Below are 25,360 nucleotides of genomic sequence, written 5' to 3'. Positions count from 1 at the left end.
AACCCCTTTTTACTGGACAGAATTGTCTCTACTTGATTTTTATTTTATATTATTTTGTTATATTTTATGACACTATTGGGGTTTGAACTTAGGACCCTGTGATATCTTTTGGCATTTTCACTCAAGTCTGGCTCTCTTCCACTTGAGCCACTCCTCTATTTCCTCCACTTGGTTTTATATGGAGAAGAGCTTTCATAAACAATTGTCTGTAATTCTAGGTAGCAAAAAGTCATTGTGAGAGTTCAGAAACAAAGACTTCTTCCAACTGGCCAAGTAAAAGGGCCAAGAGAAATTTAAGAAGGGGAATTTGTGAGATACAAACATAACTACATAGACATAAAAATCTATGGTGGCCTATATATTCTATGGACATAATGTTTTATTACATAAATTAATATGTATCTGTAACATAAAAAAACCTCAGCTTAATTTTAATTATGTTCTAAAATCTATGTGCCAGTGATTGTATATAGAGATTCCCTTCTTGAATACTTGTTTGTTAAACACGACATTTGAAATATGATGTAAAAATCAATGTTAATAAATTCTTTAATAAGAAAGAAGGGGAAATTGTTGCATTTCCTGCTTTGAATCTTGTATAGAAACTGAGGAAAAATAAATGGGATGTCACTCCTTCCAAGCTCAGAAAGCCTTATAGCGGATATATATCTGTCATCCGTCCCTTCCTCCGTCCCTCCCTCCCTCCCTCCCTCCCTCCTTCCCTCTCTCTTTTCCTTCCTTCCTTCCTCTCTCCCTTTCTCTCCCTCTCTTCGGTCTCTTTCTCCCTTTTGCTCCTCTTTCTTGCTCTTTCTTTGTTTCTTTCTTTGTTTCTCTTTCTCTCTCCTCTTTCCTTCGTCCCTCCCTCCTCCCTCCCTCCCTCCCTCTCTCCCTCTCTTTTTCTCTCTCTTTCTCTCTTTCTTTCTTTCTTTCTTTCTTTCTTTCTTTCTTTCTTTCTTTCTTTCTTTCTTTCTTTCTTTCTTTCTTTCTTTCTTTCTTTCCTTCTTTCTTTCTTTCTTTGCCTTGAACTCAGGGACAGGGAGCTGACCCTTTGCCTTTTTACTCAAAGCTGGCACTCTGCCACTTGAGCTGCAGTTCCACTTCTAGATCTTTGCTGGTTAATTAGAGATACGAATCTCAAAAACTTTTCTGCCTATTCTGGCTTCAAACCATAATCCTCAGCTCTCAGTCTTCTGCATAGCTAGAATTACAGGCATGATGGAACAAATATTTACGGAATACCCTATCGGCTACCATTCTCCGAATGGGGTAGCACACTTGAGCTCACAGGAATGATTTTAAATTACAGATCTGCGTGTTAGTTTTTTGTTTTTGTTTTTTGCAGAGTCAGTAATTTCAGTGTAGGTATCCATCACTGTGTGTCATTAGTTCCCAAGGGTCTGCCATAACAAAGCAATACAAGCTGATTTTTTTTTTTACAGATTTAGAATCTAAAAATCTGAAACATGCTGGGAAAGTTGGTTCCTCCTGGAGGCTCTCAGAAAGAACTGACAACCTTCATCTCCAAGGTTTACCTGCAACCTTGACATCTCTTTCTTGCAGTTTTGTCACCTCATCCTTTGTCTACACCTTGTGGGAATGTCCCACATCTTCTCCTTTCTCTTATGAAGCCAGTGACTAGATTTATAACCATTACAAAGCCAGGATAATCTTCATTCTGTGTGTGTGTGTGTGTGTGTGTGTGTGTGTGTGTGTGTGTGTGTGTGTGATATGCACATGCATGCTGTTACTGGGTCTTAACTTATGGACCTCGGCACTGTCTCTTAGCTTTTTCACTACTACTTAAACCACAGCTAACTGCTGGCATTTGGATGGCTAAGTGAAGATAAGAGTTTCACAGACATTTCTGCTTGGATCGGCTTCAGACCACAACCCTGAGCTCTCCTCTTTCAGAGTATCTAGGATTACAGGCATGAGCCACAGCACTTGGCTTCATCCTGAGATCCTTAACTAAAAGATAGCTGCAAATATCCTGCTTCCAAATGAGATCACATTCATAGGATCAGGGGATGATTAGAACTCAGACAATTCTTCCTGACTAAGGCTAATCAACCTGTTACAATGTCCAGCTCAGATAGCATTATTTTTGTCAATTGTGGGGTTGGAACTCAAGGCTTGGGTACTGTTCCTGAGCTTTTTTTTTTTTTTTTTTTTTTTTGCTTAACACTAGTGCTCTGCTATTTTGGGGCATAGATCTACCTCTTATTTTTAGGTTGGTAATTGGAGATAAAAGTCTCATGGCCTTTCTTGCCTAGGCTGGCTTTGAACCACGGTTCTCAGATCTCAGCTTCATGAGTAGCTAGGATTATAGGTATGGGCATAGATGGGATTTTTGCATCTCATCTTTTCTAAGAGATTTGCTCTTTAGTGAACATTCATATATGGCCTGCAGTGATTCCATTATAATAAAGACATTTCTTTCAAAGAGTTTCACATAAAAGAAAAGTATCTTGGTTGAATAAACTAAGAGTGATGGATGAGAACACAAGGAGATTTCTGTGGCTACATGCCTCAGGTGTAAAATGTTCTGAACTCCTGGAAGCAAAGTGTTATTACAAGTATCCAGATAATACCTATTATGCAAGGATTCAAGATTTCTCTCATATCAAGTACTTGGAATTATGGTTCTTAAGACATCTGAGATAAAAGAGTTTTTTGTTATACAGCACAAATCAATGTGTATTTCAGACAGCATGTTCCTTCAAGCTTCAATTTTCTAAGTAAAGCAGGTCATTTCAATTACATTGAGAAATAGGGATTTTCAAGCAAGTGAATTTGTGTGCATTTAGGAAGACAGGCAACTAATAGGTACTTATTTGAGCCTATGGAAAAGTACCTTGAAAACATTTAAAGTTGGGTGAGAAAATTTCATATCAACATATAGCTTCCATAAATTACTTCTTTAACCAAAGTTATAAAATTAGGCTGAATAGTCTCCAGTAGTTTACATGTTTGCTTAATTATTGTTTATGAGTTACAATGATATAAAAGGAAAGGAAATCTAACAAAAATTTAGACTTATGTAATAGTTTTAATTTCTTAAAGGATGAAAAGGAAATTTCTTGGCTAAGTAATGTTATTTACAATGAGCAAAATTTGTGTACTTCTTTTAGAATCTGGTCTCTGGAAGATGAGCTTATTAAGTCATTTAGCATATTAGATTTTATTTTCATTATTATAATTTGATAGAGTCTCATGGTTTTGACTAAGCAATCCTTAGACTGGAATCCTTCTACAAATATGTCTAGAGTACCTACAATTATGAATATGTACCATTATGCTCAGCCTGTTTGTTAACACAGGGTCTTATTAATTTTTTCCCAGATTGGCTTCAAATCATGATCCTTCTATTGTCAACTTCCAAGTGCCTAGTATTACAGGCAATCATCACTATCCTACCTGTTAGTTTAAACCTTTTAAAATCACTATTATATCTGTGGTGTACTTAGAATATATGGCAAGCCAGATGTTTTATGAAGGTTCTCTTCAGTGAAAACCACTTCTATGCAACAGCTTATTTCCTTTACCTGAGGCCAATACATTAAAAAGAAAGTAGCAGCCATGACTCTTCACCAAACATCTTGTCTTTTCTATAAAGAATGTCGAAGGTGTCTAATAGAATCTGACACATTTCTGCTATGGATGAAACACCAAAATGGCAAATCCGGTTGTTGACGTATTCCAAGGGCATTTTCGTACCTTGTGTTTTTTTTTTTTCTTGTCAGCTTGAATTGATATCAAGCTGGGACAGGCCATGACTGTCCTCTTAATTCCCTATTATAGCTTGAAATATCCACTCCTTATAGTATTGTGCAGTGTGTAAGACCAGAGTGGTATGATGAGAGGCCACTAGGTTCTATAGCCCTGGGCTCTACTCCCAGACCTTTGCTATTTATTATCTTTGTGATTGTTTGCATAGAAACAGAACCTACTAGCTATTTATTTACCACTTACTACGTGCCACGCCTTGTGCAACAGAACAGGCTAGAGAAAGCTTATACCTGGGTCTCACAGAATGGTAAGTTGCTAAGGCACAACAAATGAATATGAAGGCAAGACATGTTGAATGTGCAGGTGGAGCAGGCAGAAGGAGCTATGCAATGGCCACAGACCAAAGGTATTGTGCAGACTTGTGGAGGGACTTGAGAATCTGGCACATGGCAGGCAAAGGTACATGGCATAATGGATGGACAAAGCTGCTAGGAAATACTAACACAAAACAACAATATAAAACAATTTACGAAAGTTCTCTGTTGATGTTGGTGTTGGCATAGAGGAAGTCGGAAGAAGAGAAACAGGGACAAAATGAAGGTAAAAGGAGACAAAAAAATGGGAGAGGAATGAAAGAAGGAAGGCAGGCAGGGAAGGAGGGGGAAGAAAGTGGAGCAGGCGTGTCTGTTTCTAACCAAAACTTAATAGAGGGTGGGAGAAAGTCTTTTGACAGGACCAGGTCTCCTTACAGAAACAGTCCTGTTCCAAGTCCTGGTAGATCCTAGGGGTCTGGGATTTCTGTCTAAGTCACTGTGACAGGCTTTATGAAAGACAGAGAAAATGTGTGTTTGTGTGTAAATCCATCCAGGATCCATGTGGGGTCTCCTCTACACTGGGGCAGATGAGCAAAGCACAAAAATGGTATTGATAACATGGGCTCAGAGGTTACAAATACTTGGAAAGACATTGTTTCTTTGTAGGCATTGATATTCTCCCAGTTCATAGGTAAATAACCAAAAACAAAGGTAGAGGACATAAATCTAAGAATTCCCTTTGAGACTACGGGTCTAGAGGATGATGTAATTGCATGATACTACTAGAGCTTGATATGAACAGGTGCTTGATGGTTTCACATTATCTTCTTAAAATCTCTTTAACTGGATATATTGGACACAATATTCTTTAATAGAATATTAATCTGAGTTTTGTGCTTACCACAGTAAGGTGTCCTTGAGAGGCTTATTTGATTTCTCTTGGCTCGTATTTCATTTAAAAAATAAGAGAGATGAATATAACTCTTTAAATTTAAATTGTGTTTTATTATAAAGGGCTTATAGTTCCATAAGTAAGGTAATGAGTACGTGTCTTGTCAAACACTGTTATCCCAAACCTTGTTTTCTCCCACTTTCCCTCCCCTCCCACCAGCTCTCCTTCTCCACAAGTTGTGAAGTTCATTTACAGTATAGTGTCTTCAGAGTGAGAAAAGATCTTCAGTTGCCATACAACAGATAAGGGCCTTATATCTAAAATATACCTACAACTCAAGAAATTAAATCTCTCATAAACAAATCCTCAAAGAAACAACCATCCCATTAAAAGGTGGGCTAAAGACTTACAAAGAATTCTCTGAAAAGAAATAAAAAGGCCAATAGATGCATGAAGAAATGCTCAACATCTCTGGCCATAAAAGAAATGCAAATCAAAACAACTCCAAGATTCTACCTCACTCCAGTTAGAGTGGCCATGATCAAGAAATCTACTAACAACAGATGCTGGCGGGGATGTGAGCAGGAGGCATCTCAACTCTTCTGTTGGTGGGAGCATAAACTTGTTCATTCCTATGGAAAGGAGTATGGAGATTCCTCAAAAGACTTAACATTGAGTTCCTCTATGACCAGCAGTCCCACTCCTTGGCATTTACCCAAATGTCCACAAACAAGACCATACTAAGCCTACCAGCGCAACCATGTTTACTGCAGCAGTATTCAACATAAGTAAGATATGGAACCAACCCAGATACCCCTCAGTAAACAAATGGATCGTAGAGATGTGGTATGTTTACACGATGGAATTCCATGCTGTGATCAGAAAGAATGACATTGCCCCATTTGTAAAGAAATGGAAAGACTTGGAAACAAATCATATTAAATCAAGTAAGCCAGACCCAAAGAAACAGGCTCCATGGTTACCCTCATTTGTAACAATTAGTATATGCTTAGGATTCTCCTAACAGAGGATCATAATAGCTCAAAAGCTATATACATATGCCCATATAGGATGAGGCTAAGTGAAATGGACTCCAGGATATGGAAACAAGAGGGTTATCTTTGTGATTGTTGTTCTTAACGTACTATGTGAAGCTATTTCTTTTTTCTTTGTTCCCCCTTAAGGTTGATCTCATGTTGTTACTGTATCTGAATGTGGTACCTGGTATATTCTATTGCGCTTATTTGTTTATTTGAAAAAGGGAAGGTAAGGGATGAACAAGATGAGTGGGAGGGGGTGGGGGGAGGGAAAGTGGGAGGAAAACATGGAAAGGAGTAACAATGTTCAAGAAGTAATGTATCCACTACCTGATAAAAGTAACTGTAACCCTGCTATACATCACCCCAACAATAAAATAAATAAATAAATAAAGTAATAGATTGATAAGAATATATAGTGTCTTGTATCACTGTTGCATTAGTTCATTCTTTGTCCTTTATCTTACTATTTTGTTATTCCCCTTCCCTGCCACAAATCAGATAAACATATATAATATATATATATGACACGAGTAACAAAATAAAAAATAGTGACAATAGTAGATAAACCACAAGAAAAAACGAAATAACTTCACAAAATACATTTAAATACATTCAATAGCTATGTACGTATGATGATATAAAATAATACCAGTTGAAAGGAACACCAAGACATGGAAACAAGAGGATTTTTTTGTTTGAATCTAATTTTTAAGAGCTTTCCCTTTATTATCTTTGTATGGAAGGGGGGAATTTGAGTATATGCTGGTATGTAGCCAAATTATCATCCAGATTTTTGCCCGTATGCAAATAGGTACTCAAATATAATAGACTCTCTTCTATGTAACAGTAGAAATAATGCACATGAGTTGTAAACAATGCAAAAGAATAAAAATGAAAAATAAAATCATCCTCCACATCACCACAGACCCCTCTCCCTGGGACAGACAGATATGGCCAGTGTTGTATCACATCAAGTTTATATTAGTTGTAACTTGATGTAGTTACAACTAATATACTCAGTTCCTATTTTGGGGATTCTTGATTTTAGACAGAAGTTATTATTTCTGAGTAAGAGGGCTGAGGTGTCTAATCCTATTTGTGTTCACTTTTTTCTCTCTGTTCTTTTTCTCTCTGCACCTTTTTATCTTCTTTCTTTTTGCTAGTTTATTATCTTTTGGACCCAACACTGGTTTCTTTCTGAATTTAATCAATATTGCTAAACTAATTATTAATAATTAATTACCTTTGGTCACCAACAAAGTCCCACATGAAGAATTTGACAGCAGAATACCCTTTCTCCTCCAAAGTTTCATTTTCTCAGTAATTATTTCTATGCTGTCTAAATTCATAATATCTATAATTACTTTGGTGGTTACAAATACATCTTAGGTGAGTATAAAATACATAAAATTTATCCTACAGTGATCATGTAAATATTATTCAATAAAGAATGAGAAAATATGGATTGAAAAGGGAAAGTTCTAAGGAATTAATGTATTTTACATCAAGGGGAACTTTCCAAGTGTCCTACTAATGGATTTTCCTTTAATTTCTAGTCTTTATCTATTGCTTCTACTTCATCTTGAATCCCATTGTAATATTTCATTCAAATTTGGTTTTGATTGAGGAGTATATATTGTTTTATACACACACATACAAACATATATATATGCAAATATACACACCTATGTGTATATGCCTATGTGTATATATGTGTGTATATAATATGTATGCACATAATATATATGTACATGTGTATGAGTGTATAATATATGTATACTCATACATTTAAATATATAAACAGATGCATATACTTTTTTGCCTTTTTTGCATATGTGTGGGTGTTTCTTTGTATTTTGCCTGTCAGTAGTAGGGCTTGAATTCCAGGCCTGGGTGCTGTCTGAGGTTTTTTGCTCAATGCTAGCACTCTAAAACTTGAACTACAGCTCCATTTCCAGCTTTTTAAAATTTTTGGTATTTAATTGGAAATAAGAGTCACATAAATTTTTATTTTCTTGCCCAGGTTGGCTTCAAACCATGATACTCAGATCTCATGTTCCTGAATATCTAGAGTATCTAGAATAACACTCATGAACACGAACTACCACCATCTGGTGCAGATAGATAGATAGATAGATAGATAGATAGATAGATAGATAGATAGATAGAGATAGAGATATAAATGTATATGTATGTATATAATTATACATATATATATATATGTAATGTTTCCCACTGAGTAGAAGGGTGATGAGCTTCTTGAGTTTTTGTATATCCAAAAGTTTCTGAATGTTGTCATTCTTTTTGACTTATGGTTTGGTGGCATATAGAGCTCTTACACTTAAAATTTCCCTCTGATACATGAAGTCCTTGTTATTTTCTCATACTCAAGGATGTTGATAAGTCAAATATTTTTCTCTCTTACTCTTTTGTACGTGACGACTTCCCCGTCGTTCTGACATCCAGATTCTCCCTTTATCTTTGGAGTTTCTTTCACTAGAATGTGTCTCATCATCGCTTCTCATTGATTCTTCTCAATCTCCATCTATTCAGCCTTCTCAATGTGTACCATATCCGATACAAAGGGAGTGTTTGGATGTCAGAGTGATGGAGACGTACTAATAAACAAAGGAATAAAACAGACTTCTTATCAGTAACTCATGGATACCAGCAAGGAAACCTTGTCAGTGTGTATGTCCTTTATCTGTGGGAGTCAAGGTGAAGGGCAACATGATCTACTGATCTGAACCAGATATTTGGAGTTAGGCAACCTGTTTTCAAATGTTCATTTTTTGTCACTTCTTTCTGCCTGGGAAAACTTGAAAAATATACCTTCCCTTAGGCCTACTATGTTTTTCTGCTCATTATTTTTTAGGACACTTGGTAATAATCTCAGCCTTTCCTTTCCTGTGATGGAGCGCCTGCATTATTCCTGTGAATAACCTGGGTAAACTTACACATTGTACAGTTGCGTGTCAGGGTCAGTGTTTTTGCCTTGAATACGAGCATAAGGAACACAGTATGGTGCTATAGAAATATTGGGGAAACACGGTTCCCTGCATCTTGTTATTTGTCACCTTGCTTGGGCATTACAAAATGAAGTTATCACTCAGGCAACCTTGCAAGAAAGGCTCACTAGTCAGCGCATTTGGCCCCTAGGTATCTGCCAGACAGTTGTTATGAGCACTGATCTCTCTCAAGAACTCTTAAGAAACAGCCTGGGTGGTAAATGAGCTATCCCTTTATCCTTCTTAGAAATGTTACTCACCATCTAGAAATGGTATACATACTTATTATATAGCTCCAATTTTGGGCCAGTCACAAACACAGGATGAAGAAATCTACACTACTATGTGGACCATAAGTTTGATTTCTTCTAGGAATTCTGTTGTCTCTGATTCACCACAAATCTAAAGTTGAATCAAAGTTTGGCTTTCTGAAGTATACTTCTAGGAAAAATCAAAACATAAGCACTAGTAGGGGGCATGAATGAACTCGCGAAATAACAGATTTGGGGATGATTTTTCCATTGTAATCAGATCTTTATTTTAGATGTAAGGAAATAGATCTTGGATGGGGAAAGAATTTTCTTAAGGTCATATGAGGTATGTGCAAATAGAGTCTAAGATTTCAAATCTCACTATTTTGCTCAAGGGATCTGTTCTTTTGAGCTTTCTAGTAGGTAATGGAGAGAAAATATGGACCCTGCAACAGGAATAATCTGAGGGCTGTTTTTTTATGAAGAAGCACAGTTTTCAGAGCACTTCATGTTTCAGACCCTGTGCAGGCTATCAGTATGGTCCACAGGCCTTCTTATGAAATCTAAGAAAAGTTCAAGGAGGCAAACAGGTTATCACGGCTTGCCAAGTTTGCATTTCATGGAGAGCAGATACTGAATTTGATTCCAAATCAGATTTCATTAGGGAATTGGTTCTCAAAATTGAGTTGATAAGAGAATCTAGCAACCCAGCATCATCAAAACACCATTGTGTTTCACATTTTAATACACACTGTGATAAGCAAAGCTATGGGCCACACTTGAAATAACCAGTTTTGAGGATTGAGAGTATATAGCCAAGTGTCATATATAAGTAAAGCTCTGGGTTTTATCCTCAGCATCTAAAAATAAAATGAAAAAATAAAATATTTTAAATTGTATTTTATTGTCATGGTGATGTATAGAGGGGTTACAGTTTCATTCATCAGGTAGTGAGTATATTACTTCTAGAACATTGATCCTCTTTTTTTCTCTCACTTTTCCTCCCCCAAATCCCTCTCAACCATCTTGGTTCTCCCTTCCCTTCCTTATTTCAAATAAACAAATAAGCATTCTCTGTGTAATTCAGAGGAGCTTTAATGGGCTCAAATTGACTGGATCCTAGAAATTGTTTTTTTTTCCTTTTTCTTTTTTATGATGCTAGAAGAGCACTTGTTAAGCAGATACTTCACTGATTCACTTTTAGCTCTTTTATGCTTTAGTTACTTTACAAATAGGATCTCATGTTTTTGTCTAGAACTGGCTTTCAACCTGATCCTTAAATCTATGTCTGGAAGAAGCTAGGATTGTAGATATGTGCCTGAATTATTGATACACCCGACTGATTGGTTGAGATGGGGTTTGGATAAATCTTTACCTGGGCTAGCCTTAAACCATGACTCTCCTAATTTATACCTCTGAGTTGTGAAGATTGTAATTATGAGCCACAACACTAATCTCAATTTTTTTGTTTGGTATATAGGGGTGTGTGTGTGTGTGTGTGTGTGTGTGTGTGTGTGTGTGTGTGTGTTGGAGGGAGAGGGTGCTATGTCAAATAGTCATGGAGCTGAGAGGATTGAAATCTTCTTAAGCTATTATCTGTGCTTTGCATTGAAAATCATATTCCTGTAAATAGTTCATTCAATAACTAGGCACAATTCATCATAAGTTATTACCCAGGGATGAAAACATTTCTCAGGAGAGAGAGGCCTAAGTCTAAGACCTGAGATAAATTCTGAAGAATTTACCTGATTAGGCTAAGTGGGCCTAGAGAGTGAGAAACTCATTGATAGTTGTGTTCAAACTCCTGTAGAACTATTACTGTGATTTGGAAATTATTTGAATGTGTCTCTATAAGTTTCATGCATTGGAAAATTGGTCTACAGTATCAAGATGTGGGAGGTGATGACATTTTTAAAAGACAAGCCTACTAGATGTACCTAGACTTCTGGTAAGTTTTCCTTGGGAAGGATTAACTCCCACAGAACCTCGGAGATTTCTTCAGGGTGAGTTGTTGTAAGAGTGAAGTTAAACCAAGCACTAGTAGTTCATGCCTGTAATCCTAGCACTCAGGCGACAGAGTTCTGAGAATTGTGTATCAGAGACAGCCGAGGCGGGAAAGCCCACGAGACTTCAATTAACTACCAAAAAAAGCTGGAATTGGAGCTGCAGCTCAAGCAGTGAAGAGCTAGCTTTGAGCATAAAAGCTCAGGGACAGCACCCAGGCCCTTAATTCAAGTCCTAACACACACACACACACACACACACACACACACACACACACACACACACACTGAGCCCAGCTCTTAAGTTGCTCACTTAACTTACTATTTAATGGTATGATAATTTGCCTTTACATACTTCTGCCAGTGCCCTTTGCCATGAGGTAACAGCCCAGAAGGTACTCAGTAGAGCCTGTGCCTGGCTGCTGGGACTTTCATCTTTCAAAGCTGTGGGCTATTAGACCTCTTCACGATGTTGGCCTCATCCATATATTTATTTTATTATAGTAATAAAAATAATAGACCAACATGACCATGAAGTAGAGATCAGGTTAGGCTGTATCATGTGCCCTGAGAAGCTATGATAAATTACCAGATGTCAATGATAGAGAACCACATCTTGTTTACAGACAAAACAACTTTTCCAGTCAAAGTTTGCGCTTCTCTGACTTTGTGAAGATGGCATAGGTTATCTGGAGAACAGAGTAAGCTCTGGCCTGGCAGTATGTGTGAAGGTGTGATCACACCACCACCCTTTGTGAGAAGTTGTGATAGAGCTCTGAGGAGAATTGTACTGAAACCACCAGAAGGTCTGTCCAGCACTTATAGTAATATTCTTTAGTGGAAGCACTTATTAATTCTGTAGTCTAAAATAGCAAGTCACCTTGTATACATCTTAATCTTCCTGATAAAAGTATTAACTAATTGAGCACTTCCTATGTAATAGATATGTCCAAATTTATATTTAGTATATATGAAATAAAAATAAGACACATAACATAGAAAGATATAGATCTACAAATATATACTTATATTTGTATTATATATTATAATATATAATAAATAAATACTTACATCTAATATATATGTATATTATATTTACTATATAATGTGTAATATACTTTACATATAACTTACAAGAATATAAGCTATTTCATTTAACCCTAACTACTGTATTTTAAAAAACACTATTACATATTTCATGGACATAAAAATAGTGTATGAATAGGCTTGCTTAGTGAGGTGGGTAGGACTTCAGTATCTCACATTGAGCTCTTTTCCTCACAAAGATTAATACATTCAAACTAATAAAGGAAAACCAGCTTCACACCCAAAATAACTCAAATGAGAGTTATTATGAAGAAACTAAAATAATATTATGATTTCTCTGTCATGATAATTTGACAGCTGAGCTCCATTTTGCCCAAGGAAGTAAAATTCTCTCATTAATGAGAAAGGAGCAAAGATTCACAACCCCATAGGCAAAAAGTTTCCCAGTTTGAGTGCCTCTGCCAATTTTACATGGAGGAAAAAGTTTTCTGATATCAATCCAGTTTACGCTTGTGCCCTTGATAGTCTCCTTCAGGAGTGGAGGTCAGAGAGGAAGGAGGGGAAAAGAGGCTCAACACATTTATCTTTGGAGCCTTTGTGAGTTTGAATAATAGAAATGTGTGTCTTGAGAATGAGTCTGTTCCTCGCGATAGTTTTTCTGGCTATGACTGGTGCCTCCTTGAGAAGTAGCCACTTTATCTTGGATTACACTTTAAAAATGGAATCAGAAAACACAGGAAAGGAATCTCTCCTGTGACTCCTTGAGAACATAAGAACAAGTAAACACACAGAACTCCTGCATCTAGAGGACAATATGATGTTTACAAACACTTTGAGATGATTTTTCATACTTTGGAGGACTTTTATTTTATTTATTTATTTTTTTGTTAACAACTGGTGTTCTGCATTCCAACAGATGTTTCTAATTTTCTTTGCTTCTCCACTGAGGCCACTTTTAGGCAAAGGATTCTTGAGGCTTCTGATTTTGCAGACTTTTCACAGCGCTGTTTTCAGCTTTCCACTCAGGAACACTGTGAAAACATCCTGTACTGGAAAATGTAGACACCGTCAAAAGCCTGAAACAAGGCCCTCGAAGGCAATTAGAGTTTCAAGCCTGGCCTTCACAAGTGGTCTCAATGTCCTTTAAAAGTGATAGTTTCATCACCGATGTGACCTTGTCCCAAGCACAAGGAGCATGAAGAAGTTCAGAGTGTGAATAAGTTTAGACATGTCAAGATACTTGAACAAACAGTAAATAAGGGCAAATACCGTGACAATTTAGCAGAATGGACAGTGAGAAAGGGGCCAAACTGAACTATGAAACCTCTAGGAATCATAGCCTGGACTGAGAAAGTGGGGAAAGAATGGGAAGCAAACACTTGCAAGACAGTTGTTGATACTCAAGCTCTTTTCTGGGCCCCGGAACACCAGAAAGCTAATTAGATCTACATCACTAGAGACCTGATGTTGTGCCCTTCAAGAAACAGAATTATTTAATTTCTCTGTTGGGGACACCAAACACAATGCCAGATTGCTGTGAGCTGTACCATCCAAGAAAAGGGGATGAAAACGCTTTGAAATGAGCCAACAGATTTATATCTCATTTTTCTCAGCTTTCTTCTTGAAAACCAGTGACTGGGACTCCAGCTTCCAGGAAGAATGTTTACTTCCTGGAAGAATTCTTTTAATTAGGAATATTGGAAGAATTCAGAAGAAAGTCCTGTGAATATTACACTGGAGCTTTCCCAAAGCAAAGGCCAGATTGATGCCTAAAAAATGCACAGGACAGAGAATGACCCCTTAAGTCACCAAAATCACCAGACATCTGATAAGTCTTCAAAAATGAATAAGAAAGATCAGAACAAATAAAATTTAAAACTAATTTATAGAATGCAGCAACATAACAGAAGCAGAAGAAAAGTTTAATATTATTGCTTAAAATTAACATTCCTTGAGATTTAAGGATTTAAAATGAGAATGAGAGACATAAAAAGATAAAATCCCAGTAAAAGAAAATCAGAAGATAAAATAAAAATAACATCAGAAATGTAACCCAAAGATGAAACATTAGGAAATAAAGAAGTAAGTTAACAGAAAAAGTTGAGGAATATGCAATCTCAGTACTTGGGAGAGGATTTCAGGAAGGAGAAGAAATAATGATAAATATTATTGATGAAGTTGAAGTTGTATGTTTTCAGACTAAAAGCCACCAAGAAAGTATTCTGCTCAGTGAATTGAAAGACCCTGGCAGAGCACACACTCATGGAATTTTCTTAAATGTCAAGGAAACTGAAAAATCCCTAAATGAAGAAATCTGGTTTATATACAGACTTTGGTCCTAGAACAATATTGGAAGTTATAAGATATAACATTCTAGTTTTCAAAAACTCTTTCTGACTCTAATGGTACTTTACCCTTTCAGTGAGAAGGTAAGACCTTCTCCCTTCAGTTGCAGTGTAGGTAAAGGACAGAAAGACAGACAAGATTTACAAGATGTTGGGGGACCAAGTCTCCCGACCTCATTCCTCTGCTCTCTCCTAGAGGCCATCTTAGCGCATATCACCACTACATCCTACATCATTCTTCTCCTTCTTCTCCTCCTCATCACCTGTCCAAGCTTTAGAATCCTGGGGCATGAGAAGGAAGTTTCTTCGAAGGATTAATATAGAATCACACATAGTGTAATTCACACATAGAATCTTCATAGTCCTGCCATGGCCTAGTTTTATGGTCACTGTAAGCTGCAGAGCATGCTGGGAAATACAGATTCCAGTGGAGAAAAACCTTCCTAGCTGAAACTAGAGATGCAGGGAGATTTAGCAGTATCTGTCATACCACCTAATCCACCAGTCAAAGGTAAGGACACATGAATATTTCCACATGTGCAAGAATTCAGAAAAGTTAGTTATTAGGAGATTCTTTTGTTTTCCTTTTTTCTTTTTTTTTTTTAAAGAAAGTATCAAAATCAGGGGAGGAAGGGGGAGAGAGCTGGGGGTAAGGTATCATGGGATACAGGAGAAAAAAGTCTCAGAATGGAGATGGAAAATAAATTCATTTCAGAACCTGGAGTTCAGGGACATATTTTCAGCAAGAATGGGAAATATGTTGAGATTTCTAGAACACTGGGGGAAATGAATGGCAGAGATATTTTAAAAGAGGTAGAAGAAAAGAGCAATTTTTAACCTCAGAAAAATGAAGGCATCCAAACCAGGCACAGGCTATAGTGGGTATAATTCTAGCTGCTCAGGAGAGTGAGAGCTGAGATTTGCAGTTCAAGGCAAGATTGGGCAGGAAAATCTGAGAGACTCTTGTCTCTAACCACAAAAAGCCAGAAATGGAGCTGTGGCTCAAGTGATAGAGTGGTGATCTGAGCACAAAAGCTCAGGACAGTGCCAAGGTCCTGAGTTCAAGCCCCAGGACTGGCAAAATATAATAAGACAAAATAAAACAAATCAAGGAATCCTCTGAGGGGTCCTTCAGGTCTGCATGAGCAAACCTAAGCATGCAAGAATACCGTTTTTAGGAACAGTCTGTTTCTTCTTCCCCTCGATAACTATCTAGCCCTTTCATTTCTACCACCTATTGTTGGTATATTGCACCATGGTGGCCACTCAGACCCAGCTCAGTCCTCCTCTAAAGCATCCTAAAAGTTTACTCAATGATAGCCATGAGGAACACTGACTGCATCATGCCACCACTCCATATTTCTGGTTAGGGTTCCTCCTAAAGTGTGATTCCCGGAAGAAATGAGCTCTACAGGAGGAGAGAACAAGCCAGCACAATCCCTAAGACCCAAAACTTTCTGAGGAATGGCAAAATGAGGCAGACCTGGAGCTGCTCCCACCACAGGCACACTTCTACACAATCTCTGAGCTTCCTCAGTGGGGGTAAAAAGAACCCCGTGCTTGCTTATTTTCTTGCTGGTGCACGCTGTCCATGGGGCAAACTCACACTGATATCGTGGGAGGCACAAGAGATTCACTTGTGAAAATTACTTGCTTGTTGCTACACAGAATTTGCCCTTTGTGAGCGTCTTGCAGCAAAGGAGAGCCAAAGCTTTCCCATTATCTCCAAAGAGAGATTGTTCAGGCAGAAACTGTGGATGAGCTTTGGCTGGCAGGGGGTGGCTGCACAACAGCTGGAAGGCTCAATAACCCTCCCTTTAGAACTCTCTCTTCAGGCAGAATTAGATCTTTCATATAGGTAAGGATCTTTTACTTTTAAGAGTTCATCAAGGAATGGTCTCAAAATATCACACAAAGACCTTTTTATTATATTCTTAGAGATTTGTTCCTCTAGATCAGTAAAGCATTGAATCATCCAGATATTGCTTAATCCATTCTGTTCTATGCAGTATCCAATAGAAAACAATGAATGTGCACACAAGACAAAAGGGGAAGACAGAAATGATGGGGTCATGGGTGAACGAATTCCACAGTGACACTCACTAGACCCTGTTTTGAAAAAGTATACAAGCTGGGAGGGAGTAACAAGAGGGTCAGGAGGGAAAAATGGGAGAACATGAGGAAAGAGGTGACACTGTTCAAACAGAAATGTACTTGGTTCCAGACTTACGTAACTGCAACCTTCATGACCCCATCCCTTTCAAGAGGAAGAGGAAGGTTAGTTTAAGAGAAATGATGTACTAAATCGACTAGACAGAAGATCTTCTGCTTGACAGGAGAAATGATTTTTGAGAAAATACCTAAGGGATAGGAAACCTCACTGTGTAGAGAATGAAAGGACTGGAAGGGAAAGATACAGATAATTTCTTTGTCCTTTGAAACTTAACTCTGATCTTACGCTAATTACAGAGATGTTGTTATCTAAATGGGTGAACTTAACTATAAATATACTTTGTTCTCCCATCTGGAAATGGAAGTTCCTTCTTTGTCTTTATAGAGGAATAATGGCCAGTTTGAAATCATTTGTAACTTTGAATCCTCTTTCCTTTTCATCTTCCACACAAAGCTCTATAGCCGGAAACCGGTGCCTCTTTTCTAACTTCCTCAGTTTACCTCTGAAGTACTCACTGTAAGTCTACCAGTATCCAAACAAAAGAAGTTCAGTGATACCAGACCTGCTCGTAGGATATATTTAATATCTGAAACCTAGATAATATAACTTACTAACAATGGGGATCCTAATCTATACAATGACTCAGTTGTAATGGAAAATTATTTCTGACTTAGGTCACAATATCAATGAATAAAAACTTCAGCACACACACACACATATGTGTATATATATATATATATATACATATACATATATCCTTTTCCTCTACAAGCCATTCTTAGATGGAGGCATATGGAAGATCTGACATCTTTAACACATGAGTACCAAAATGATCCTGCATGTCACCTGCAGTCCTGTCTGTGCCTTCTCAGACAGGGAAAATGATTACAGCTGCACACATCATTTCCCTTCACATCTCACTGAGCAGCACTCATTACAGTGCACACAGTGAAGCATAAATTTGGTGGTGGGGGGTGGTAGTGAGTAGGAGGGAATTAAGTGAAGTAGTCCCTGGTTTGGCAGCCAATTTCCAGCCATAATCCAAAGAAAACAGGTCATGTATTTGGGTGGTAGCCAGTTGTCTTTCTCTAATAATCCTTTTCATTTCATTTAATATCTTTAAAGTTGTGTTGAAGTAAAATAGCTCAAAATGTATTGTACTCATAAACTTACATGTTGAATTAAAATGTCTTTTTTTTTCCCAGTCCTGGGGCTTGATCTCAGGACCTGGGTACTGTCCCTGAGCTGCTGGTACTGCCTCTGCCTCTGCCTCTGCCTCTGCCTCTTCTTCTTCTTCTTCTTCTTCTTCTTCTTCTTCTTCTTCTTCTTCTTCTTCTTCTTCTTCTTCTTCTTCTTCCTCTTCTTCTTCTTCTTCTTCTTCTTCTTCCTCTTCTTCTTCTTCCTCTTCTTCTTCTTCTTCTTCTTCTTCTTCTTCTTCTTCTTCTTCTTCTTCTTCTTCTTCTTCTTCTCCTCCTCCTCCTCCTCCTTCTCCTCCTCCTCCTCCTCCTCCTCCTCCTCCTCCTCCTCCTCCTCCTCCTTCTTCTTCTTCTTCTTCTTCCTCTTCTTTTTAAAAATAATTTTGTTGTCAGGGTGATGGATAGATGGATTACAGTTACATTCACAAGGTACTGAGTAAATTACTTTGTGAACATTATTACCCCTTCCCAGGTTATTCTCCCATGTTCCCTCCCCTCATCCCTTCTAAGTTGTAAAGTTAATTTCCAACATATTTTCTTGTGAATATCACTGTTACATTGGTTCACCCTTTGTCCTTTGTCTCATCATCTTGTTTTCCCCCTTCCCTAATTCAAATAAACAAATAAATGTACACACAATACACCAGGTATCAAAGTCAGATGACAGAAATGCCAGGGGATAAACCATAAGGGAAAAAATGAGAAAGAAATAATTTCACACAGTTCATTAAAGACAACAACCATGAAGATAAATCTCTTGTTCCATATCCTGGAGTTCATTTCACTTAGTTCCTAAGGAAATGGAAAGACTTGGGAAAAAATCATATTAAGTGAAATAAGTCAGACCCCAAGAAACATGGGCTCCATATATTCCCCTCATATGTAACAATTTGCATGCATCTAGGATTTTACTAGCACAGGATCACATTAGCTTAAAAGCTATGTGCATATGAGCTTCTTTTTTTTTCTCAAGCCTAGCACTCTACCACTTGAGCCACATCACCATTTCAGGACTTTTCTGTTTATGTGGTACTGACGAATTGAACCCAGGGCTTCATGCATGCTAAGCAAACACTCTACTAAACCACATCCTCAGCCCTGAATATAAATGTGTTTGTGTAACCACTTAAAAATAATAAAAATTTACTAACTAAAAATATGCTAACTAAAAATACAAATAAATGAAAAAACATAGTTGTTTAAAAAGTAAAAGAATGCTCTAAAGGGATATCATTTTACTTAAACAAGACTTCTTTAAATAATTCTATTCTGTTCTATTCTTATAAACAAATGATCGACATATGTCTTTTATTTGGCCTTTGTCCCTAAAACAATAGTATCTATCCAATTTTTTATTCATCAGCTTACAAAAAACTTATGAAGCCAGGTGCCAGTGGCTCACAACTGCAATCCTAGCTACTAAGGATCAAGGTATGAATTCAGACCAGGCAGGAAAGAGCATAAGACTCTTCTCTCCAATTAAACATCAAAAAGCCAGAAGTGGAGCTGTTGCCCAAGTGATAGAGTGCAAAGCTTGAGCAAAAAAAGCTCAGGGACAGCAACCAGGCCCTGTTATTAAGCTCTAGGACTGGTAAAGGAATACACACACACACACACACACACACACACACACACACACACACACACACAATCCCCAAACAAGTAACAAGAAAAACATATTATTATTATTCCAGATGTTGGACTTTGTCATTGACAGATAAGACTCCTTATTTCATGGTCCAGATATTCTTTTTTTTTTTTTTTGCTAGTCCTGGGCTTGGGCTCAGGGCCTGGGCACTGTCCTTGGACTTTCTCAAGGCTAGAGCTCTACCACTTGAGCCTCAGCACCACTTCCGGCTTTTTTCTATGTATGTGGTACCAAAGAATCGAACCGGGTCTTCATGCATGCTTGGCAAGCACTTTAACCACTAGGCCAAACTCCTGGCCCCATGGTCCAGCTATTCTAACAGAGGACAGGTGAGGGTAGGCAGTAAGTCTTCTAAAACTCAGGTAGTGGTAAGTTCTACTGGTAAAATACCTTTCATCTTTAGCAAAGAGAGCCATGAAAAAAGCAATGCCTGGCCAGGCTCGGTGGCTCATGCCTGTAATCCTAGCTACTTAAGAAGCTGAGATCCGAGGATTGGGGTTCAAAGCCAGTCCAGGCATTAATGACTTTTCTCCAATTAACCCCCAGAAAACCGGAAGTGGCTCTGTGGCTCAAGGGGTAGGGCAGTAGCCTTGAGCTGAAAAGCTCGGGGACAGTGTCCAGGCCCAGAATTCAAGTCCCACAACCAGAAACAAACAAACAAACAAAAAAACAATGCCTGTGCCCATCAGCTATTTAGATCCGGAGGTTAGGCCTTGGAGAGGGCTTTAATTTTATTTCCAAAGCAAAGGAAGCAGTTGAAAATTAGAAGAGTAACTCTATTTTCCACTTTATTTTTTTTCTGCTAACTATGTTCTTGCTGTTCGGATAAGAACAAATTGAAGGGAACCAGGAAACAAGCAGGGCAAGCACTAGGAGGCATTTGTCATGGTCCAAAATTATGATAGTAAACTTAGAACTGAGTGAAAGATGGAACTGATGAATACTTCGAAGGTTCTGTAGCTTAGATTTGCTGGAGGACTTGTAGAGAGAATAGAAATGGGAGGAATTGGAATTGCCTCTAAGCTAGGGTGCATTCCCTGGTATTCCTTATTGGCACTAGATTGATTGATTGTTTTTTTCTTTAAGTAATTGTACAAAGGCGTTGCCATTTAACAACACAGTTATGAATACAATGCATTTTGATTAGTGTCATCCCTTTTAACATTCTTAGCTACTCCTCCCGGCCCACCCCTCCCCTGACTTTTCTTAATTTTATAGTATATACATTGTATTGTTGACTGCATTCTCTCCCTCTCCATTTGCCAACTCCTCTCCTTGTGCTCCTGACACCATGGTACCACCTCTTGTAAGTACCCTTGTTTCCTAGTGCTTATTTTGTTGGGCTTTGACTTTGTCTTTCTTGGCAATTACCCAATTGAAGTTCTCCCTTGAATCAAGCATATTCAGTGAATACAATCACCATCACTTGCATACTGTTCAGCATGTTTACTTAGAGGTTTGGCTACTTCTACCTTCCACATCGGAGGGAATATTTTGTCTTTCTGAGCCCGAAGGGAATATTTTGTCTTTCTGAGCCCAACTTCACTTAACAAATTTTTTCCAAGTTTTTCCATTTCTTTACAAATGGTACAATAACATTCTTTCCAATAGATTAGTGAAATTCTGATTTCTTTTACTTTCTGTTCTCTTTGAACATACCCCAACACATCATTCTTTTATTTGGGGAAGAAAATGAAAATGCTCTCTCCCACTTAAGAAAACTGGTGGAGGGTGCTATGGTAATGTTCTCTGTAACTAAGATCTTTGGGTTGAGAGAGATGTCCTGAGCATTTGAATTTAATCATACCACAACATTTTTTTTTGCCTTTTTATAGCAATAATGACTAACTTGCTCCCAAGAGAGTGAGTTACATTTTGGAGAAAGGAGGAAAAATAGTGTCATTCTTGAGGCAGTTAATATATTGCACATAACTGAGTCATAGCTGCCTAGACAATAATTGAATTGGCAAAGGACTCCAGGGAGACTTCTTTATATCAAAGTTTTCTCCCATCTCCTTGTTTTTTCCTTCCTTTGTTGAGGAAAGGGTATTCTAATTCTTCTGTCTTCCCTTCATTGGTCTTATCCTGAAGCTCAATGTGTGTGAGAGAGGAGTGAATTCACTGTTACTGTGACTTCACCTATTGTTGTTTCTTTTCCTACAAAGTAGCCAGACACCTTCAAGCCCCAGAGACCATAAAAATGAGATTCCTGTACACTACAGAATAAGGCAGAACTACAGTTAGCCTTTGAACACTACGTTGGAAATATAGCATTCACCGATAAATAGTCTCCTGCTTACATGGTCCTGAGATCCTAATGGATCTTTTCCAAGTGGGAAATGGGCAGTAAAAAGACACTGTGAGTTTTGACTGTGCAAAATCCTTTACTCAGATGCGAGTAAACTTCAGTGATTTTGTGTAAAGTCTTTCTTAAACAACTCAGCAATGATTTTGTTCTTTGCCACTACACTGTTGGTGGGAATGTGAACTGGCTCAACCGCTCTGGAAATCAGTATGGAGGTTTCTCAGAAGACTAAACATAGAGCTCCTCTATGATGCAGCAATCTCACTCCTGCCCCTCAGTAGATGAATGAATCAAAAAAAAAATGTGGTATATATACATAAAGGAATCCTGTGCTTCCGTCAGAAAGAATGGCACTGCTCCATTCATAGGGAAATGGAAAAAATCCATATTAGATGAAGTAAGCCAAACCTAAAGAAACAGGGTACATGGCTTCCTTCATTTGTAATAATAATTAGTATATGTTTAGAATAGTCCTAGCAGAAGATCACAATAGCTCAGTAGCTATGTACCTATGCCTATATGAGATGATGCTAATTGAAATGAACTCCAAAATAGGAAAACAACCGATGGTTTTCTTTTCTCTCTCTCTTTTTTTGCTTCTTTTTCTTTCTTTTAACTTCTATGTGAAGTTATTTCTTTTCTTTTTTTTTCAGGGAAGAGGTGAACACAGTCCCCCACAAATTATGCAGTCGAGTTTCCCACACTTGGGGAAATCGCAGGGGTCAGCACATCCAGAGTGCAATGGATAAGCCTCACCCTGGGAAAACCACCTTCATGATCATGGTATCTCCCCTGCCAGGTAAGTTTTATTTCTTTATTCTTTCATGTTTTCCCCTTTGGTTTATCCCATTTTCACTGCTTGGGATTTTGATGCCTGTGTCTTGTATATACATTTATCTGATTTGGGGATGAAAGGGGAATAACAAAATGTGAGACAAAGGACATAGAGTGAACCAATGCAACAGCGATACTCACATGATGCTTTGTTGGAAATGAACTTTATAACTTGGAATGGAAGGAGTTGAGGGGAATGGTAAAAAACAAGGGAAGGATTCACCATGTTCCACTGAAAATGTACTTGTTACCTTCCTTATGTAAAGGTACTGTAACCCATCTGAGTCACTCTTATAAATAAAATTAAAGTAAATCTGAAAAAAGAATTTTGTTCAACCCTCCCTGTTGGAGAAAGAAAATAGGAAAGAAAAGTTTTTCCAGTGTTATATAGAATCTGGTGCTCTCTGGCATTATTTTGAGGCTACTTTGGATCTTGTTATTTTGTACATTTTGTATTTTCTGTTTCTGAAGTTAATATTTCAGACTGTATACACTACTTATGACCACTTGTATTAAAGATTTTTATATATGGCATTTTTATATCACAGAAAAAAAGATTTTCTATGACTGAAGTGTATGTTTATAGAATTCCTGTTGCCGTTCCTGTTCAGTAATTGTTTCCAAACCAATATATAATATTCAGTACTGTTAGACTTTCTAGTTTGTATAAATTTTTAGCTTCTATGCCTTTAATAATTTTAGAAACTCTTTACTCATAGTGTATAGCAGAGATTTCCACTCTCTGAAATACTTGAGTCTTGAATCTGCTGTTTCTTGTCTTTCTTTTTTTCTCAAGTAGTTATTTCTTTCTGTTTTGTAATTCTAGGTTTGAGATCAACTTCTACAGGACTTTAGGAAAATACTGTAATTCTTCAGTAAGGACTTTGCATTGGCTTCTGGGAATATCCAGTGGCTCTGTACAATTTTCATTTCAACTGTTTCTAAATTTTAAGTTATTTCAGATTTACAGAAATGTTACTATAATAATGCAGTATATTCTGACTCCAGTTTCTTCTTTAACTATCTGATGTAGAAATGACATATACACTACAATTAATGAGTTAATATCATTATTACCTGAAGTTTTTACTTTATTGAAAATTTCACAATATTTATAAAATTTTATTTTTCTGTCTCATGAGATCATAACCAGAAGCTAACTTTGCATTTAGTTGTTGATCTCCTCCATATTGACAGCTTCTCAAATTTTCTTTCTTATCAACAACCTTGAACTATTACCTCCCATAGACCTGAAAAGATGGTCCAGATACATAAGTAAAAAGTCCAAATTACAAGACGTGATAAAACTGCAATGATAATGGGGGATTTAACACTCCTCCCTCCCCTTTACTAATTCAAGCCAATCATAAAGCTCAGCAAGACTATAGGATATGTGAATAACACAATTATCAAACTTGAACTATAATAGATATATACATACAGCTTTGCATCTACAATTGTTAGAACAGTAATTTCTCAAGTACACATGAAATATTTATAAAAATAGACCATCTACTCCTCTGCAAATCATATTTCAACAAACATAAAAAAATGAGCCATGGGCCCTGATATCCGAGTCAAAACTAGAAATTAATTACCAAGGATAATTAAAAACCAATATGTATTTAAAACTAAAAGAATATGCATAAATAATTTATGAATCCATTGACATCAGAATTGAACTAAGAATATATTTAGCACTGACTGAACTAAATGAGTCTAAACTTCTAGAATTCAGCTAAAATAGAAATTAGAAAGGGAATTCTTACTTACAAGCTATGTCAAAAATGAAGAAAGCCTGATCTTAAATGTGATATACTGGAAATATGTCTCAAGAAAGCAGAAATAAAAAGAGAAGAAATATCAGGAAAGCAGGGAAGGACATTGCAGTCAGAGGCATAAATGTGAGGAAGGATGAAGAATGCCACCTCTTAACACTGTCTGGCCGCAGCACACACCCAGGAAGCAAGCAGTGCGTAGACACACTGATTGACAGGAAAGCTGAGGATTCTTCTGCCACCCATCAGATCTAAAAGAACAATGTCACCATTATGCCCGTTAATGAGATCCAACATTTTAACCTCTTGTGATAAATTTTTAAGCTTCCTCTTTTTCTCTTTGGACAAATAGATTTTTCCTCTATCATTTCATAATCAGTTGTTGACAATAACACCTTGCTTATAAAAACCTCAGACTTCATCTCCTGAGAATAAAAGCACTCATCCCTCGATACTGCCATTGTCCTGTTCCCTATTCAGATGCTCTACATGTCCTCCAGAATGATTTTTTTGCCAGCCCTGGGGTTTGAACTCCGGGCCTGAGCACTATTCTTGGGCTTTCTCAAGGCTAGAGCTCTACCTCTTGAGCCACAGCATGACTTCCAGCTTTCATCTATGTATGTGGTACGAGGAATCAAACTCGGGTCTTCGTGCATACTAAGCAATCACTCTACCACTAGGCCAAAACTCCCCGGGCCCAGAACGATTTTTATAGCTATTTTTCTTCTCTCTTCCTTTCACTCCTCCTCTCCCCTCCTCTTCCCTACCTTCTTCCATCTCCTTTTCTTCACTCCCCT

General features: G+C 37.5%; 1 non-coding gene across 1 annotated transcript; it reads right to left on the bottom strand.

The window, feature by feature from the left end:
- Positions 1-22,600: 22,600 nt before the first annotated feature.
- On the bottom strand, positions 22,601-22,758 carry LOC150069088 (U1 spliceosomal RNA). Its single transcript, XR_016538606.1, has one exon. It is a non-coding gene; the product is annotated as a U1 spliceosomal RNA (small nuclear RNA).
- Between the last annotated feature and the right edge of the window lie 2,602 nt (positions 22,759-25,360).

Source organism: Megascapheus bottae, chromosome 1 (genome assembly GCF_031878675.1).
Source record: "Megascapheus bottae isolate mThoBot1 chromosome 1, mThoBot2.hap1, whole genome shotgun sequence".
Classification (NCBI taxonomy): domain Eukaryota; kingdom Metazoa; phylum Chordata; class Mammalia; order Rodentia; family Geomyidae; genus Megascapheus; species Megascapheus bottae.
Note: the sequence above shows the minus strand (reverse complement) of the source record. Positions and strands in the feature narration are given on the sequence as shown.